Below are 19,200 nucleotides of genomic sequence, written 5' to 3'. Positions count from 1 at the left end.
GTTTTACCTCAGTAACTCACGGAGGTAAGACAGATGTGAAGCATCACGTTTCTACGTAGAATCATACAAAAGAATAGCGGCAGCATCAACATCAAAGCCTATTTCTACATTCATGGTTCAAGAAGATACTCATGAATAATTGCTCTACAGAACTAACAACAGCTTATAAAGTTGACAAGCATCATCAGTCCTTAAAATCTATTGACTGAATGCCGCAATGTACCCTGACTCCAAAGTCGCCGCGAAGCTCTCTGCAGCCAGGACAAAAGCTACGGAGATCGTCAAAAATATTCTTGCGCCACGCTCCGTGTCAAAATGCGTAAAACAGTTGCAAGAATTTTCGTTTTACGGCTTAGGCACAGATGCATCGAATCACAAGGCTGAAAAGATGTTCCCTGTAGTTGTTCAATACTATACGCAAACTAATCAAATCCAATGGAAGGTGTTGAAGACCGATTCGCTGAATAACGAAACATCGGAGACAACTGCAAAATTTTGTCTAGGCATTTAAGACAACTGCAGATTCCATTAAATAAATTAATCGCTTTTTGTGGAGACAGTACCAGTACCAAATTCGGGGTGCTTCATTGACGCGGCCAGCGGAAGGTGGTTCACCAAGTTAAAGAAAAACAGGAAAAACAGTCGAAGTAATTAGATGCCCAGCCCATATTCTCCACAATACCATACCAAGAGCTGCTAGAGTCTTAGCCGTCGATATTGAAATAATAGTCACGAGAACATTGTTTTTCAACATAGCCTACACGGTAAGGACAGAGAAGCTAAACGATTTCTGCTTATATGTTGATGTCCATCATTAGACTCTTCTATCTCACTCAAAAGCAAGATGGCTGTCGTTAATGCCCGCAGGTGAGAGAATTCTTAAGCTTTGGATTCCGCTAAAACAATTTTTTCCTCCGAAGTCAGGCCACCGAAAATAATTTAAGATTTTTTCAGCTGTCCGATCAGTGAAATTTACTTCATGTTTCCGCAGTCAAACTTGGCTCTGTTTGAAAAAATATAAAAAGCGATAATTGAAATAAGCAATATATTAATCGACATTCAAAAATGTCTTAATGAAAGGAAGACTATCAATTTTATTGGCATGCAAATCAAAATGAATTTGAACAAATTAAATAATGAGAACGCTAACCAAGAAATAATTAATTTGATTTCGAAATTTGAGGAAGAGAAAATGGCTTTCTATACCACAGCATTTGATTAGTCAGAGGAAGGAGCTGTTTCTTCCAATAAAAATCAAGTACTTGATTAGATGACTCCATCTGAAAGCCAGATTGGGTGATGATTGAAAATACTATTATATACCTTACGAAAAATGGTGTAAAGATATCAGGCGACAATTGTTTTCGGGAATATATCTTTTTAGGAACTAAGCGTGAATCAGAAGAATGGAAGTCTAAACACTCTGCGGTAGAAAGGTGGATTTATTTTCTGAAGGAAACCGAAAATCCTGAAGGCAAATGCCAACTGCTAAAATTATGCGAATATTTGTTTTCTATTCCCGCAAGCAACGTCACAGTGGAAAGAGTAGTTTCGCTGATGTCGGCCCAGTGGATTGATGAAAGAAATCGACTGCTGCCAGGGACTGTGGAATCAGTCATACAGTGCCACGTTTAACTACAAGTTGACTTGCATGGAGTTTTATTAATATGTAAAAGGGAGAAAGACTTGCTGGTAAAGGTCTTCCGAAAAATATGGTGTACCAACTACTTCCCGGCAATTAGCGGTCCCAGCTAGATACGAAAACCCAAGCTGCAGCGCCTCTCCTGGCCTCGTGACCGTATCGGTTGGCCCCTGGTCAGATGCTTCCCGATGTCGGTTGGTAAGAGCTGACGGTAGGCGTCGAGTGTGGCGCAGAGCCTGCGAATCCGGGAGCCCCAGTAATCAACAAGACAGTGTGCGTGAAAGTAGTGGTTCCATAATGGTGTAGGCTGCGTTTACGTGGAATGGACTGGGTCCTGGATATGTTCAGGTACTTGGTGACCATTTGCAGCCATTCATGGATTTCACGTTCGCGAACAAGGACAGAATTGTTATGGATGACAATGCGCCATGTCACCGGGCCACAGTTGTTCACGGTGGATTTGAATAACATTCTGGGCAATTTGAGTGATGATTTGGCCACGCAGATGACCTGACACGAATCCCATCTAATATTTATGGGACATAACCGAGAGGTCACTTCATGCTGTAACCTCCCAACAGATAAAATATTTATACCATTCACACCAAGTGTAACCTCCCCACAGACAAATTCCGTAACCTACCAATAATAAAATGTGACTAATCTCTCAATAAAATTGTGATTCGCATATATAACCTATCATTAATTAACTGACTGTGAACGTAAACTGGTAAATCTGGACATCAGCAATGCAGCGACATGGCCCTGAAAAATCATTCTGAATAAATTGAAAATTCTTACCTCAACGAAGTCGCCAGATAACGCGTATATATCTGCTCCTATAAAAAAATTTCTGGCACAGCCCAGTCCAATGCTGGCCGCTAAATTTGTCATGTATAAAAAGAAACAACTGTTTTTTCTTTACGGTTATTGGGATGACCATGGATTGCAGAAATTAGTAAATTCTTTAAATTCAAATGAATGATTGTCAGAAAAGTTAATTTTATAAAAAAGATTATTAGCAAAAGATTTTCTAAAACATTTACATGGGACTTGATGTAGCAATAGTACAAATTTTGTTGTAACAAACTACATATGCGCGCGGCTGTTTTTACCTTATACTGATCGCTCAGGCACCGCCATCGCTCCCCACGACCGGCCTTGCGAACTCCATACACACGACTGCTATCTAGTACGTACTCCTACTAACACTGCTCTTACTGCAGCCAACACTGCTCTCTGGTCGGATATTCTCTTATAGCTTACATATCGCAGGCAGCGCGTGAGCAATCCATCGAAATTACATCTGCTCGAGTGCGCTAGCAATAAATTCCTTAGTCATGGACCTCTTACAATGCACAAAACCTTGCAATGGCAACACTACAGAGGCAGCATGGTTCAATTTCTCTGCAGGGGACTTCCAACGACTTGTTGAATCCACGCCACTGCGAGTGGCTTCAGTACGCCGGCAAAAGGGTGCCTGACACGATGTTAAGAGGTATCCCGTGACTTGTCACCTCAGCATAACTTCACATATGGCCAGATTTCCCTACAGATTGCTTGAACGGATATGTGACTGTAAAACAGCACAGCTACCTCCCATGTATAAAAAAGGAAGTAGATCTGATCAAGTGGACTACCGTCTCATCTCTACATCTACATACATACTCCACAATCCATCATACGGTGCTTGGCGGAGGGTACCTCGTACCACAACTAGCATCTTCTCTCCCTGTTCCACTCCCAAACAGAACGAGGGAAAAATGACTGCCTATATGCCTCTGTACGAGCCCTAATCTCTCTTATCTTTGTGGTCTTTCCGCGAAATATAAGTTGGCGTCAGTAAAATTGTACTGCAGTCAGCCTCAAATGCTGGTTCTCTAAATGTCCACATTAGCGATTCACGAAAAGAACGCCTCCTTTCCTCCAGAGACTCCCACCCGAGTTCCTGAAGCATTTCCGTAACACTCGCGTTATGATAAAACCTACCAGTAACAAATCTATCAGCCCGCCTCTGAATTGCTTCTATGTCCTCCCTCAATCCGACCTGACAGGGATCACAAACGCTCGAGCAGTACTCAAGAATAGGTCGTATTAGTGTTTTATAAGCGGTTTCCTTTACATGTAAACCACAACTTCCCAAAATTCTACCAATGAACCGAAAACGACTATCCGCCTTCCCCACAACTGCCATTACATGCTTGTCCCACTTAATATCGCTCTGCAAAGTTACGCCCAAATATTTAATCGACGTGACTGTGTCCAGCGCTACACTACTAATGGTATATTCATACATTGCGGGATTCTTTTTCCTATTCATCTGCTTTAACTTACATTTATCTATATTTAGAGTTAGCTGCCTTTCTTTACACCAATCACAAATCCTGTCCAAGTCATCTTGTATCCTCCTACAGTCACTCAACGACGACACCTTCCCGTACACCACAGCATCATCAGCAAACAACCACACGTTGCTATCCACCCTATCCAAAAGATCATTTATGTAGATAGAAAACAACAGCGGACCTACGACACTTCCCTGGGGCACTACAGATGATACCCTCACCTCCGATGAACACTCACCATCGAGGACAACGTACTGGGTTTTATTACTTAAGACGTCTTCGAGCCAGTCACATATTTTGGAACCAATCCCATATGCTCGTATCTTAGTTAGGAGTCTGCACTGGGGCACCGAGTCAAACGCTTTCCGGAAGTCAAGGAATATGGCATCCGTCTGATACCCTTCATCCATGGTTCGAAAGATATGTGAAAAAAAGGCGAGTTGCGTTTGGCAGGAGCGATGCTTTCTAAAGCCGTGCTGATGCATGGACAGCAACTTCTCAGTCTCAAGGAAATTCATTACATTCGAACTGAGAATATGTTCGAGAACCCTGCAACAAACTGATGTTAAGGATATTGGTCTGTAATTTTGAAGACCTCACATCCGTGCTTAGGAAAAACCGAATGAAGGGCTAGCTAAGCAAAGGGCGCTGGGCTGTTGCCTTTAGTACTTCAATCAGTGCGCCACCTCGTTCAGTCTGTCCGGCAGTGTGTCGTCCAGTGGGGATACCTCATCTGCGGACAGAGGCAGCGACTCCAGCTGCTGCTGGTGCATCTGTTTTTTGCTACAGCCGGACTCCTCCAGAAACGGGGAATTCCAAAGAGGCGGGCAGCGAGCACACCAGTATATTGGAGCGCTCAGACTAGACCGCCTGCAGGGGCAGCGGCAGCCCCAGCCGGGCCTCTTATCGCGATGCCTGCAGCCTGTTGACTGTGCCGCGCTCCGCCGTACGCTCCCGTCCGCTGATGTGTGGCTCCAAGTAGCACAGCCGTCTGAACCATTCCTCGCTGCTCCGTCGCGTCGTCACGCTCATGCGAACAAACAGGTTATGTCAAGGGCGACGCATTCGTTCAGTGTAGTAAGTGAATCTTCGCACTCTTTAGAAACCATAAAGGAGACTTGCGAACAGTCACTGGAGAGCTCGCTACATGCTGCACATATACGGCACCTTTGATTAATTGTGTACGGAAATCATTCCCTGGTGAAGTAAAGAATTCACAAACCTACATTATGAAGGCTACAGTTTTTTACTTGGCACCCACCTACTGTATCACCGCCACAACTTGTAAGGTGCCTCTCACGTGAGGAAGACATTTTTACGAGTTTTAATAAATTATTGTCTCTTCTTGATGGATTCACGATAGTTAGGAAGTGCTGTAGTCCGTAGCCGGCCAAGAGTCGGGGGCCCGCATCTCGTGGTCGTGCGGTAGCGTTCTCGCTTCCCACGCCCGGGTTCCCGGGTTCGATTCCCGGCGGGGTCAGGGGTTTTCTCTGCCTCGTGATGGCTGGGTGTTGTGTGATGTCCTTAGGTTAATTAGGTTTAAGTAGTTCTAAGTTCTAGGGGACTGATGACCATAGATGTTAAGTCCCATAGTGCTCAGAGCCATTTGAACCAAGAGTCGGGGAGCATTTCCCACGCTGGCTGGCTAGGTGACGAAGCGACCATATGTCGCGCGTAGTGGGGTGGGGCTAGGCGCTGGACCTTAGCAACAAGCGTCAGCCTGGGAAATATACATGACGGGAAGTACCGCCATCTTGGCACCAAAGTCACCGATTTTGTTTATTTATATTTAATAATCAAAGTCATTTATGACAACAAGAATACTAGGAGGAGCCTCTGGATGTTTAAAACTATGTATCATAATTTTGCCTCGTTAAAATTCACCACCGTTCATTAGTAAGTACGAACTTGACCGGAAATCCACGAACTGTCATGAAATTAGTAAGAGATACGGACTGCGCGCCAAAGTCGGCAGTCGCCGTTAAGAGCTCTTCCTGTCTGGTTCGATGGTAGCCATGCTCTCGGTTACTAGTAGTTTGTGAATGAGTGTTTCATTATTGATGTAAAAGGAATAAAAGTGATATTACGGCATTATGAATGTTAACTTCGAGTAAATAGATACCCCGAAGACCATCGACAGCAATTTCAGATAATTAGCTTCCACCGACAGAGACATCCAATGCGCCAATAAAGAATCTGCACGGGACGACATTTACGAGAGCTGCACAGCGCACAGGCAGGAGGAAATCCGACGACACCACCCACCAGGGCGGATCAAGGAAGGTCCGACTAACACTCGCAAATCCCGGGTGGAAATGCTGACCAGTTATAATGTACGTCACATGTCTACGGACTCGCAGCTAAGCTGAGTAACAACAGTATCAGTTTAGAAGCGAGGGGATCTTGCAAACTCAATCGACGTACTAAATCTACACCTATGGGGTGTTCGGAAATCACCGATACAAATTTCTAGAATTTGCAGAGTAGAGTGAGTACATAAAAATTTGGAAATTTGTGGTAAGATCCTATGGAACCAAACTGCTGAGGTCATCGATCCCTAGGCTTACACACTACTTAATCTAACTTAAACGAACTTACGCTAAGGACAACACACACACCCATGCCCGACGGAGGACTCGAACCTCCGGTGGGAGGGGCCGCGCAATCCGTGACATGGCGCATGAAACCGCGCCGCCACTCCGCGCAGAAACAGGGTAGTCATGGTGGGACGTGCGAGTGCTTACATCGGACTGGCTGATGTCATTTGATGTATATCCTACCTCTCTGACCTGATTCGAACCTCTTTCACACGTCTGTGAGTGTTACAGGTGGCATGCAGTGTTGGAGTAGAATGGGTGTAGTTGTCGACCATCTGGAACATACCAGAAGGTTATGGGAGCAACGTGCAGCGCACGCGGAATTGCTCGTGTACTCGTTGGCGGGTTCTCTTCAAAATGATCCAGTACAGCCTCTTCCAAAAAAAAATTGTTCAAATGGCTCTGAGCACTATGCGACTTCTGTGGTCATCAGTCGCCTAGAACTTAGAACTAATTAAACCTAACTAACCTAAGGACATCACACACATCCATGCCCGAGGCAGTATTCGAACCTGCGACCGTAGCGGTCGCTCGGCTCCAGACTGTAGCGCCTAGAACCGCAAGCCACTCCGGCCGGCTCAGCCTCTTCCAAGTCGGGGAGTACGGTGTTTCTTGGAGCACCACAGTCGTGCCTGATCAGGGTACATCTCTCTCGAAACTGTTGCTTAATTGCGGCGAAAAGGGTATGCGATGGAGTCGAAAGTTGTGGATAACGATCTTGATAAAGATGACGAGCAGCTCTTCCTTTACCGGGAACTTCGCCGTACAGAAGGATCATGTCGGTGTATTCTGCAAATGCGTACTCAACCATGTTGCTCTAATACTCACAGACACGTGAATGAGACTTGAATCAGATCACAGGGATAGGGCAGACGTCATATGACGTCAGAGAACCCGACGTAACCCCCTCCCCCCTACATGAGCACCATGTTGCAAACCTACTTAGCAAACATGCTTTCGCCGGCCGGGGTGGCCGAGCGGTTCTAGGCGCTGCAGTCTGGAACCGCACGACCGCTACCATCGCAGGTTCGAATCCTGCCTCCGGCATGGATGTGTGTGATTTCCTTAGGTTAGTAGGGTTTAGGTAGATCTAAGTTCTAGGGGACTGATGACCTCAGAAGTTAAGTCCCATAGTGCTCAGAGCCATTTGAACCAAACATGCTTTCAAAGGGCTGTAGCACGGTAACGGTACATTTCCGGATATGGTTCACTAGTTACGATTTTATGTACTCACACCCTTCTACAAGTCCTAGAAGTTTGTAACGGAAATTTCCGAGCACCCTGTGTATTCTTCAATCCATCTTACGGATTGTGGTGTAGGGTAGTTGGTGTACCACTGCTAATCCCTCATTCTTGTTCCAGCCGCGAATGGTGCGCTGAAAGAACTACTGTTCCTAAGCCCCCGTGTGGACTTCAGTCTCTCAAATTTTATCTTCATGTTAGAAGAGACTTGCACAAGATAGAATAAACTGGCGAGCTGCAATAAACCAGTCTTCGGAAGGGAAACCGCCATCACCACAACAACGGTAATAACAACAACAGCAACAACAACAAGAAAAGATGAGGAAGCAGTATACTGATTACTCTTCTACTGATGTAAGCTCTCGGAATTTTTATAGAAAACCACGCAATTAGACACAGCATATGTCTTGTAGCGTATGTCACAGGAAACGGATGAGTATCATCGCCACGCTTTCGCGCTAAAGGAATCTGTGAGGAAAAGCGCTGCTGTTCTTTGGATGTCTGCTGCCACAGCCCAATTGATGATGAGCGTATGGATGGCATTGGTGCCCGGGAGACCCCTCGCGGGGGGGTTCGGCCGCCGCTCCATAAGTTCTTTAACGCCATTACGGCGACTTGCGAGTGAATGAGGATGAAATGATGTTGAAAGACACACAACACCCAGTCATCTCGAGGCAGGAAGAATCCCTGACCCCGCCGGGAATCGAACAGCTTATAAAGTTGACAAGCATCATCAGTCCTTAAAATCTATTGACTGAATGCCGCAATGTACCCTGACTCCAAAGTCGCCGCGAAGCTCTCTGCAGCCAGGACAAAAGCTACGGAGATCGTCAAAAATATTCTTGCGCCACGCTCCGTGTCAAAATGCGTAAAACAGTTGCAAGAATTTTCGTTTTACGGCTTAGGCACAGATGCATCGAATCACAAGGCTGAAAAGATGTTCCCTGTAGTTGTTCAATACTATACGCAAACTAATCAAATCCAATGGAAGGTGTTGAAGACCGATTCGCTGAATAACGAAACATCGGAGACAACTGCAAAATTTTGTCTAGGCATTTAAGACAACTGCAGATTCCATTAAATAAATTAATCGCTTTTTGTGGAGACAGTACCAGTACCAAATTCGGGGTGCTTCATTGACGCGGCCAGCGGAAGGTGGTTCACCAAGTTAAAGAAAAACAGGAAAAACAGTCGAAGTAATTAGATGCCCAGCCCATATTCTCCACAATACCATACCAAGAGCTGCTAGAGTCTTAGCCGTCGATATTGAAATAATAGTCACGAGAACATTGTTTTTCAACATAGCCTACACGGTAAGGACAGAGAAGCTAAACGATTTCTGCTTATATGTTGATGTCCATCATTAGACTCTTCTATCTCACTCAAAAGCAAGATGGCTGTCGTTAATGCCCGCAGGTGAGAGAATTCTTAAGCTTTGGATTCCGCTAAAACAATTTTTTCCTCCGAAGTCAGGCCACCGAAAATAATTTAAGATTTTTTCAGCTGTCCGATCAGTGAAATTTACTTCATGTTTCCGCAGTCAAACTTGGCTCTGTTTGAAAAAATATAAAAAGCGATAATTGAAATAAGCAATATATTAATCGACATTCAAAAATGTCTTAATGAAAGGAAGACTATCAATTTTATTGGCATGCAAATCAAAATGAATTTGAACAAATTAAATAATGAGAACGCTAACCAAGAAATAATTAATTTGATTTCGAAATTTGAGGAAGAGAAAATGGCTTTCTATACCACAGCATTTGATTAGTCAGAGGAAGGAGCTGTTTCTTCCAATAAAAATCAAGTACTTGATTAGATGACTCCATCTGAAAGCCAGATTGGGTGATGATTGAAAATACTATTATATACCTTACGAAAAATGGTGTAAAGATATCAGGCGACAATTGTTTTCGGGAATATATCTTTTTAGGAACTAAGCGTGAATCAGAAGAATGGAAGTCTAAACACTCTGCGGTAGAAAGGTGGATTTATTTTCTGAAGGAAACCGAAAATCCTGAAGGCAAATGCCAACTGCTAAAATTATGCGAATATTTGTTTTCTATTCCCGCAAGCAACGTCACAGTGGAAAGACCGCAAGACCACGAGCTGTGGACCGCAGCCCAATAACGACAAATTTCGCCGCACGTCTCACATTGATTTCTACAGTTATTTCACACAGTGTTGCTTGTCTGTTAGCACTGACAACTCGACTCAAACACCGCTTCCCTCGGTCGTTAAGTGAAGGACATCGGTCACTGCGTTGTCCGTGCTCAGCGGTAATGCTTGAAATCCTGATTCTCGGAATACTCTTGACACTGTGGTTCTCGGAATACTGAATTTCCTAACGACTTCCAAAATGGAATGTACCATTCTTCCAGCTCCAGCTACCATTCCGCATTCAAAGTGTGTTAATTCCTGTATTGCGGCCGTAACCACACCGGAAACCTTTCCACGTGAATCACCTGGGTATAAATGAGTAGCCCAGATATAAAAGCCGCTAAAGGCATTTTTTGTCGATTCTGACATGAGCACACTGCTGTGTAGATTTTTTCATCGCCTAAACGGTGGAATAGGTTTCAGCTGCAAATCCCGCTATAAACCGTTAAAAATGGATGTAGAAAATCGTGTTTAGTTGCAAAAGCCGCTAACTGCACATTCTCTTCGGGTGCAAAAGGTCGCTAAATGTCCAACGTTTACAAAACCCGCCAAGTTCAACAGCTGTTTCAAGTCCGATGCAAATCACGTCAACTGATATCAGACTTACCAATCTACCTTAGACACTCAAAGCTATATTTCAGTTTGTTAGGATTGGAAGAGATACTTTTCTTATTCAGAGTTAGGGTGGCTGCGCTTTAGCGAACGCGTAACCAACGGTGAAGCTCTCGCTGCCGATGCGTTGTCAAAATATACGCCGGTAAAGCACATTTCAACTGGTCAACAGTGAATCTGGTGACGTATTAACGTGAGTGTTTTGAAAGAAATTAGTAATTTTGTGGGCAGTTTAAATGACGAAGATGGCACAAACGAAGTGGGACTAATCGGAATAATAGGAATTCAGCAAGAAATCGAACCCGTAGTAATAGTTTGAAAATGACGAGAACGACGATCCCTCCCGGGAAAGGAAGCGGCGTCGTGCTCAGTGGAAAAGAAATGTTTCCAAAACAGAAAGATAAGAACATGAAATGTATTAGTAAGCTAATGTTATGCAATGAAAACTGCGTTGACACTATTTGTTATGACATATGCTTATATCATTTTCTACAATATTTTTCAAACCACGATCGTGTATTTTAAAAAAAAACTAATGATGAATATTCATTTCTGTTCTCGTTTTGATGTTAAATAAGTCAGAATTTTCTGGTAAAATAATGTCACCTTTGTGTTTTTATATGCCAATTTTGTTGAACTTTCAGACTTCGCTTTCAAATAAAACGTATTTTGTTCACATTCGCAGTAATTAAATTCCATCCTTCTGTCATTCTTAACATATCACCGAATAGTGGGTTTTGCAACCGAATGTTTGTTTCATAATTGGATCTTTGCGTTAGCAAAACCTGATAACTGCATAAATCGGGTGCAAAAAACCTTACTTCAATATTTCACTTAAGATTTTAACGTATAAAACATTATCGCGTATCTCAGCCATTAATACCGAGTAATTATTTATCATTTTACTTGCTTTCAAAAAAGAAGTGAAGAGTTCACCTTTAATAACTTGGCTAGAGTGGTATTTTCGCTATTATCTGTTTCAGCTGTCATGTAGTTAGCGGAATTTGAATCTCGGCTACTCAGATATCAGCTTCGCTAATGTACAGCCCTTTTATACTTTGTAAACACGATATTGCTGCCATCTGTATATAAGCGTATCGCTATCCCATGATTTTTGTTATCTCAGTTTGTAATCGCCGATATCTATGGTACTGTTCCATTATTTGGAGTCCTTGTCAAATAAGAAAGACAACAGACGTATAATGAATTCACAGACGTGCTTCTAGGGTCGTACCGTAGATCACGGAAGATGCTAGGATTGTCGCAGCCAACGAAGTAGTACATCAAACTCCAGGGATTCTTGAACGTGTGACATAGTCGATAGTGCGTCTCCATACAGTCTGCCACGGTGAAAATGGTCGACATTTTCATCAATGGCTGTAAAGGTATAATTCCGCATTTATTAGGTAGTGTACTGCTCACGGACAGAAATTGCGACTCATCTGACCAGGCCATTGTTTTCCAGTAGTCTATGATCCACCTGATACGGTCACGAGTACAGGAGAGGCGCTAGTACGACGATAGTGTACGTGTACGGTCTGAGTACTGATGCATTATGTTTTGTTTTGTGTTTTATGTTTTGGTGATTGCACACTGCAAGCTAGTCGCAGTTTCCATGGTATTTTCAATGAAACAATGGTAATCTGAACAAAGAAACGAATAAATCATATTAAATTTCTGCTCTGTAACGAGTGATCGGAGACCACGAGGTCCTTGTATCAAAATAATCAGAAAATCTCGCGGAGCAACTTCCGAAATTTTGCAGGTGGAGATCTCGTTCACCCTGTTTCTCTATATGTCCATCTACACCCATACTCTGAGAAACCATTGTGAAGTGCACGGCAGAGGGTACTTCCCATTGCATCGAGTTATTAGGGCTTCTTCCCTTTCATTTACCGTAAGGAGGGCGGGAAGAATGACTGACTGTTCATATGCCTCTGTGCAAATGTCCTCAGAATTCCTACAGGAGTGACAGGTAGGAGGTTGCCGTATATTCCTAGATTCATAATTTAAAGACGATTCTTACAACTTTGTAATTAGGCTTTCTCTGGACAGTTTGGGGCTATTTTCAAGCATTTGGCAGTTCAATTTCTTCAGTATGTCTGTGGCACTGTACCAAGGTTCAAACAAAACTGTGACCATTCGTGCTGCCCTTCTCTGTATACGTTCAGTATTCCCTGTTAGTCTCATTTGGTATGGATCCCACACACTTGAGCAATATTCTACCATGGGCCGCACGAATGATTCTTAATCAATTTCCTTTGTAGAATAATCACATTTCTATAGTAATGTACCAACTAATCGAAGCCTGCCACCTGCTTTATCTGCAACAGTCTGTGAGATCGCCCCATTTCGTAGCCCTACAAAGTTTACACCCGGCGATTTCTATGTGTTGAACTGTTCTAACTGTAACCGGTGGGTACTATAGTCGTAGAATACCTATTTCATTTTGTGAAGTCCATAATTTTACATTTCTGTACATTTAAAGCAAGTTGCAAGTCTTTGCACAATTTGAAATCTTACAAGATCCGGCTGATGGTTGGTTACACACTGTGTTATCTCAGTTGCTTCACGGTGCCGCGGGAGCAGTACTGTGTCACTATACTGATATGTGCCTCAATCGGTAGTACCAGCTAATAGCAATAAAAGACTTTAAACCCGCCACCACACTACTGCTAATCGAAACAGAGCTTCAGTCTTATTGACAACTGAGACGATTTCCAACAGTGGCCGAAACAGTGGACTAAGTAAAATGACGAAGCGTTCACGTAGCCGGAGAAGTTTTACTGAAGATGGAAACGGCCGCTGATGCCTGCACTCGCACAGATTTGTGTTACGCTCGCAACTATTAGATGCTGGCTATTACAGCGGGAGGCACAGAGCTCAGTGGTTTTGCGCATGTGCATGTATATACACTCATACTGATAAATTAAGGATAATTGCAGAATGTGGTGCCACACAACGTGGCACTACACAAAACAGGCGCTGCCACATAGGGAACACACACGACACATATCGGGAAGTCCACGGTATTGGTGATAAGTTGAGATAACCGTCCCGAAACACATGTGCTACAAAACCTCACTGCTCCCTGCGCATGTACCCCGACATCAATATGGGATATGATCACCATGCACACGTACACAGGCCGCACAATGGGTTGGCATAATCTGGATCAGGTGGTCGAGCAGCTTCTGGGGTATAGCCTCCCATTCTTGCACCAGTGCCACTCGGCGCTCCTGATGTGTACTAGGGGTTTGAAGATGTGCAGCGATACGTCGACCGAGAGCATCCCAGACGTGCTCGATGGGTTTTAGGTCTGGAGAACAGGCTGGCCACTCCATTCGCCTGATATCTTCTGTTTCAAGGTACTCCTTTTCAAGGTACTCCTCCACGATGGCAGATCGGTGAGGCCGTGCGTTATCATCCATCTGGAGGAAAGTGGGACCTACTGCACCACTGAAAAGGCGGACATGCAGACGTCCCGGTTCACCTGACCTGTTACAGTTCCTCTGTCAAAGACATGCAGGGATGTACGTGCACCAATCATAATCCCACCCTACACCATCAAAGCACCACCTCCAACAGGTCCCTTTCAAGGACATTAAGGGGTTGGTATCTGGTTTCTGGTTCACGTCAGATGAAAACCCGGCGCGAATCACTGTTCAGACTATACCTGGACTTGTCTGTGAACATAAACTGGGACCACTGTTCCAATGACCATGTACTGCATTCTTGACACCAGGCTTTACGGGCTCTCCTGTGACCAGGGGTCAATGGAATGCACCTTGCAGGTCTCCAGGCGAATAAACCATGTCTGTTCAGTCGTCTGTATACTGTGTGTCTGGAGACAACTGTTCCAGTGGCTGCGGTAAGGTCCCGAGCAAGGCTGCCTGCAGTACTCCGTGGCCGTCTGCGGGCATTGATGGTGAGATATCGGTCTTCTTGTGGTGTTGTACAGTGTCGGCGTCCCTTACTGTAGCTCCTGGTCACGTTTGCTGTCTGCTGGAATCGTTGCCATAATGTTGAGACCACATTTTGTAGGAAACGGAGGGCCCGTGCTACGACCTGCTGTGTTTGACCAGCCTCCAGTCGCCCTAGTATTCTACTCCTAATAACGTCATCAATATGTGTTCTTTGAGCCATTTTAAACACACAGTCACCATTAGCACGTCTGAAAACGTCTGCACACTTACTCGCTGCACCGTACTCTGACATGCACCAACACACCTCTCCGTATGTGGACTGCTGCCAGCGCCACCGCGCGACGACCACAGGTCAAATGCACCGCATGGTCATACCCCCATGTGATTTAAACCCGCAAACCGCCCACCAGGGTTGTTTCACCATGTATCAGCATTATCCTTAATTTATGAGCGTGAGTGTAGTTCGTTTCTATAAATGGATGGGTGCAAAATTTCTATGGTAGCTCTATTAAAACGCCTATTTCCTCCCTTGACCATATACTAGTTATGTTGTTCTGTCTTTAGTACACATGAATAAAAATTTCAATATCTATTAACATGCTCTATTAAAACGCACATTTCCTCCCTTGTCCATATACTAGTCATGTTGTTCTGTCTCTAGTACACATAAATAAAAGCTTCAATATCTATTGACATGTTATAAGACAAAAGGAAAGTTAGTAAGGACATCGGTATGTAAAAGTGGCATTACAAATAGTACGATGCAGATTTACAACATTTCTCCACATAAGGTAAAAATTATTTAATCATCCTCACTTTTCAGTGAAACCTAGACGCCATAATTGTTCCTACTCAGTAGCAGAATCATTACAACACGTGAAATACAAGACTTGAAACAGGGAAGTGCCAAACATTTTACTGCAAATAGTGAAATAAAGCCGGTCGAACAAACTCACACCACAGAAAGAGCCCACTTATATTTACATAACATCGAAGTTATAGAATATTCTTCTGTTAAGCTAGTAAGAAAGTATCAGAACTATTAGAGAAAGCCAAGGTCAGGAAAAAAATTAGTTCCAAGTAACGCATCTCATGTCCCAGTTCTTCCCTGCGTCTTTACTGATTACCGCTATATCGACCATAAGTAATTTATGATCTTTTGTGCATCTTACCACTTCCTGAAAGCTTTAGTTGGAGATACGTTATTAACTGACATTTAATTATAACAAATTGCACTAATAACAATGCGTTTTTGTTAGATCCTCAATATTCCGTTACCTTGAAAGGGCATACTTTCATATTACGCAAGTTACAATAATTCTTTAACCATCAACATGACGTTTCCCGTCATTTTATTGCAACAAATCGCAAAACTAATTACGGATTTTCAGGAGATCTGAAATTTTCTGGTGCTTAGAAACACTGTGTATACACTCATGGGCTTCAACTCAAAGACAACATGGCGTCCCGCGACTCTGCACTGTAGAAACATCCGACGTAGGTGGCGTTGCTCCATCTCATTGGTCAACTTTCAGAGACACGTTCAGAATATCTGACATGCTGGATATAATGCTGCACGTTCGGAGAGACACCCCAAACGTGCTTTTTTCACGCTATGACGTCAGAAACTCGGCACGCTCAACGCTCAGCGTTCGAGCGCACGATTCGTGTACCGACGGCGTAAGGCATACCCGGTACACTTGTCGAAGTCTGTGACGACCTAAGATGTGGTGTACTAACGCGGCGCGCGCTGCTGGCGAAGATTACAGATGTGTCCGAGTCGTGTCTTCCGGTAGGTAGTGCACTTCTCTCAAAATCCTGCCGAAATCAGGAGCTCAAGACTCAGTTTCATATTCTACTTCCCTCTAACCTTCTAATGAGCTCTTTCCAGAAATGCAAAGGGAGAAACGTCTGATCACAATCATTTCTGAAGGAAAGCTGGGGTGTGTGCAAGGCTCAGATACAGGCTTCCCGGCGGGAAATTTGATTAGGAGTCTAGCTCTGTGTTTCTGCTGCTAGTCTGACGCGCGGCGATTTGCCACGTGTTTCCCATCGCAGAGTTCCAGCCTTAAGCGAACACTGGGAGCATGGCAGAGCAGGCAGAGGGAAGGGGGATTGTCACACCTAGTAAAAAAATTTGCATTCGTCTGCAAACAAAGTTCACATGGATCAAATAAGACTGGGATTCCTTCAAGCCATATCATTTCTGCACAAACCAACTATCGTCAGCCATAAGACATAATGGTGAATCAAGTCCAGATCTATTACACGGATTCCAAACAGAAATTAGAAGAATATGCAATACTTTTAGCCCCCCAAGAACGCGCTAATGAAGTCCAGTCTACTCCATCATAAGTACTTTAACTGTTTTAGTTAACATAAGTGAAATATCACGTTAGACGAATAAGTACAGGAAAGTGGGGGAATAGCGCGCAATTAAGGAAAACTGATTATTTTGACACATTCATTACAAGTGATCAAAAACAAACCAGGCGGAGGAAAGCTGTAGTTTCTCTTCTTCTACTGTACTACATCAGTTTAAGTGTAAAAAACAGCACTGGAAATGTCACCAAGATGCGACTGCTCTCTATTCTCCACCCTATGGGATATTTGTCGCCAGTGATTGGGAAATTGAGGAGGGAAGCTTATATTAAATATTAGCGGAGAAACCCGGCTTTACCCAGGTATTTATTTACAAATGTACACGCAGCGTCTGGCATTGTGCTTAATGTTTATGACGTCATATAAGTATGTGTTGTACAGTGCTGTAATATTGTAGGTACATTAAGCGACATACATGGATACTGTTTGCAAATGTGTTGCGAACGGAGTTAGTTCCAACGAAGTAATAAATTTAAACGTCATGCATGATGCAGCAGTTTCTCAGGCGTCTGACTGTTTATGAAGCCCAATTTCCTAAACTGTGTGTCGTAGAATGATATAATTTTGGATTTACATTCAGTGGTATATGTGCATACTGTCTGTAAAATGTGTCGCGAATACAGTTAGTATTAAATAAGTAATAAATTATAATGTCACGCCTCGTGCGGTATTTTGACTGCTTGAACAATGCAGAAATGGTAAGCGATAGACATTTTTCCTTTCATAATATTGTAGGGGTTGTTAGCGAGAAATTTTTTTTTTTTTGTAAAGGTTTCAATGTAGAGTCTTGTACCAAGGGAGCAAAGGAGAGGATGTTGTTATGGGTGGACGGTATCCTCTTTCTATAACACAAATGCACACGTGGATTAATACGATTCTTTATTTACATGAACATTTACTTAACTGGTCTAGAGTCCATGTGTTGTGGTACAAGCTCATCAGTAATAGTCCTCTTGGAGACAGTATTAGTAATCTTGCTACTACAATCTTCAGTCTCACTGCTGGTAAGTATACGTCCCGCTATAGGCTGTAAACTAGTCGCTATGTACTGTCGTGGTCTGTGACGTGAACTGAACCTGCTCTACATATGGACTGACAGACGCCGAACTGGAAGAGTGAGTAAGTGAGGCAGAATTCGCCTAAATACGTGCTGTCGAGAGGGCGTTGGCGGCCTGTTGCTTGTCGGTGTGTATGTGGCCTCTCTCATTATAGACACTCTTCATCTAGCGCCTACTATCGACCTTAGCGTTACGTCTTTGCCATCCGCTGTGCTGGCGACAGCTTACGCCAGCGCATTCACATTTTGTGTAAAGTTTGTCGCAAGTAGGTAATGGCCTTGCCGCAGTGGAGACACCGGTTCCCGTCGGATTGCCGAGGCTGGGCGCTGTCGGGCGTGGCCGGCGCTTTGATGGGTGGCCGTCCTGGACGCCGTGTGCTGTTGCCATTTTTCGGGGTGCACTCGGCTTCGTGATGCCGGTTGGGGAGCTGCTCGACCGAATAGAAGGGAGAACCGATAGAGGTACTCAAGGTACCCTCCGCCACACACCGTCAGGTGGCTTGCGGAGTATGGATGTAGATGTAGATGCAGGTTTAAAACTGCGTTACAGGAAGTAGGAAATTTATAGTCCAGTTAGTTGTTGTGTGCATTATGTATTAGCTACGTGTAACAGAAAACTTAGGCAAATGAAAGGAAAAAGCAGCAGAAAATTGGAGCCATCTGAACTCAACAAGTCGCCGGGAGTCCTCTGCACAAACATTGAGCCGTGCTGTCTCTATAGCTGTCCGTGATTACAAAACTGCCGTCTGTCAGTGCAGAATGTATTTTGGACGAACTGACCTCTCGATTATGTCCCATAAATGTATGACGGGAAGCATGACGGGCGATCTGGATGATCCGCTCAAACTGATCACTATGTTCTTCAAACCAATGGCGAACAACTGTTGCCCTGAGACATGGCGCTCTGTCATCCGTAACACAGAGCCCTTTCGACCTCAATGATCTGTTCAGTTGCATCAGAGAAACCAGTCCATTCCGGGTAAACGCAGCCCACACACCTATGGAGCCAGCACCACCTTGCACGGCTCCTCGTTGACAACTTGGGCCCATGGCTTTGTGGGGTCTGCGCCACACTCGAACCCTACCATCGCCTGTTACCAAGTGAAATCTGGACTAAAATGACCATGCCACGATTTTCCAGTGGTCTAGGGTCCAAGAGAGGAACTGCAGGTGATATTTTCACGGTGTTAGCAAAGCCATTTGCTTCGGTCGTCTCCTGCCATCGCCTATTAACGCT

General features: G+C 44.1%; 1 protein-coding gene across 2 annotated transcripts in view; it reads left to right on the top strand.

The window, feature by feature from the left end:
* Positions 1 to 19,200, top strand: part of LOC124622155 (semaphorin-2A-like) — a 1,077,868-nt gene that overhangs the window by 306,461 nt on the left and 752,207 nt on the right. The window lies entirely within an intron of this gene.

Source organism: Schistocerca americana, chromosome 7, assembly GCF_021461395.2.
Source record: "Schistocerca americana isolate TAMUIC-IGC-003095 chromosome 7, iqSchAmer2.1, whole genome shotgun sequence".
Classification (NCBI taxonomy): domain Eukaryota; kingdom Metazoa; phylum Arthropoda; class Insecta; order Orthoptera; family Acrididae; genus Schistocerca; species Schistocerca americana.
Note: the sequence above shows the minus strand (reverse complement) of the source record. Positions and strands in the feature narration are given on the sequence as shown.